We start from the raw sequence: 1975 nt of genomic DNA, 5'->3' as shown, positions 1-1975 counted from the left end.
ATGTATACCATGTTATTGTAACTTTTAATTTACTTGAGTGTGTCTTTTATTTGATTTTGATTTGCCTGAGAGAAGAACTTTTATAACCTCACTCTAGATTCTCAGTGCCTTAGAGTATATTCAGTATATGTTGGATGAATGAGTGAATATTGCTAGTAATATTGGAAGGCAACGCTCCCTTTAAAGTTCCTCCAACAAAAACTCCTTGAAAAGTTGGTAGAGTGTAAATTTTAAACATAGGCCATGTATACTTCTATTCACTAATACAGATGAACAAAGAAGAATAAAATGGATAAGACAAATGCAACAGTCATTTCTAATTTTATTTTTCTGGGATTTACTCACTATCCCAAAGTTGAAATCACCATATTTGTGCTGTGCCTGCTGATGTACTTGATCACCTTACTGGGTAATATTATTCTGATCTCGGTTAGTGTCCTGGATTCTCACCTACACACACCCATGTACTTCTTCCTCAGCAACCTGTCATGTCTGGACATCTGGTATACTTCTTCTGCCCTGACTCCAATCCTGGCAAATTTTATTTCAGAGAAAAACACCATCTCATTCTCAGGGTGTGCTGCTCAGATGTACTTCTCTCTGGCCATGGGCTCCACTGAGTGTGTGCCCCTGTCTGTGATGGCGTATGACCGATATGTAGCCATCTGCAAGCCCCTGAGATACCCCGTCATCATGAACAAGAAGATTTGTGTTCCGATTGCAGCTGGCTCGTGGGTGACAGGCTCCTTCACTGCCCTGGTGGGAACTGTGTCTGTTGCAGCCATCACTGTGTGGAAGTGGTGTCATCGATCATTTCACTTGTGAGATTCTGGCCGTCCTGAAACTGGCTTGTGTAGACACTTCCAAGGTTCATTTAATCATGCTGGTGATCAGTGTACTTCTTCTTCCTATGCCAGTGCTCCTCATTTGTATTTCTTATGCATTCATCCTCTCTAGCATCCTAAGAATCAGGTCATTGGATGGTCGAAATAAAGCTTTTTCAACATGTTCAGCCCACCTGAGTGTAGGTTTTATTCTATGGGACAGCTCTCTCCATGTACCTGAAGCCGTCAAATATAGATTCACAGGAAATAGATAAATTTATAGCCTTGGTATATGCTGGCTTAACCCGCATGTTGGATTCTATCATTTATAGTTTACGAAACAGAGAAGTGAAAGTGGCTGTGAAAAAATTGCTGGTTAAGAACTCTCTCTATGCTCTTTCAGTCTCTAGTAGCAAATAATATCTGTAAATATTAAGGGATATTTAGTGCTTTCTATATATATCAGGAGATAATTGGGGTAGACACTCATTTTTAAATGTGATATGTAATTTTCTAAGTCTCTTCTTTGACTAAAGCCTTCCTCAGCGATCAATGCAAAGAAATAGAGGAAAACAATAGAATGGGAAAGACTAGAGGTCTCTTCAAGAAAATTAGAGATACCAAGGGAATATTTCATGCAAAATGGGCTCGATAAAGGACAGAAATGGCATGGACCTAACAGAAGCAGAAGATATTAAGAAGAGGTGGCAAGAACACACAGAAGAACTGTACAAAAAAGAGCTTCACGACTCAGATAATCACAATGGTGTGATCATTCACTAGAGCCAGACATCCTGGAATGTGAAGTCAAGTGGGCCTTAGAAAGCATCACTATGAACAAAGCTAGTGGAGGTGATGGAATTCCAGTTGAGCTATTTCAAATCCTGAAAGATGATGCTGTGAAAGTGCTGCACTCAATATGCCAGCAAATTTGGAAAACTCAGCAGTGGCCACAGGACTGGAAAAGGTCAGTTTTCATTCCAATCCCAAAGAAAGGCAATGCCAAAGAATGCTCAAACTACCGCACAATTGCATTCATCTCACATGCTAGTAAAGTAATGCTCAAAATTCTCCAAGCCAGGCTTCAGCAGTACATGAACTGTGAATTTCCAGATGTTCAAGCTGGTTTTAGAAAAAGCAGAGGAACCAGA

At 40.1% G+C, this 1975-nt stretch overlaps 1 pseudogene; it reads left to right on the top strand.

Annotated features, from left to right (window-relative positions):
* The first annotated feature begins 288 nt into the window (after nucleotides 1-288).
* Nucleotides 289-1244, top strand: LOC129651049 (olfactory receptor 13F1-like; annotated as a pseudogene).
* Nucleotides 1245-1975: the final 731 nt, after the last annotated feature.

This window comes from Bubalus kerabau, chromosome 4 (genome assembly GCF_029407905.1).
Source record: "Bubalus kerabau isolate K-KA32 ecotype Philippines breed swamp buffalo chromosome 4, PCC_UOA_SB_1v2, whole genome shotgun sequence".
Lineage (NCBI taxonomy): Eukaryota > Metazoa > Chordata > Mammalia > Artiodactyla > Bovidae > Bubalus > Bubalus kerabau.
The sequence above is the reverse complement of the archived record's forward strand: the minus strand, read 5'-3'. Positions and strand labels throughout refer to the sequence as shown.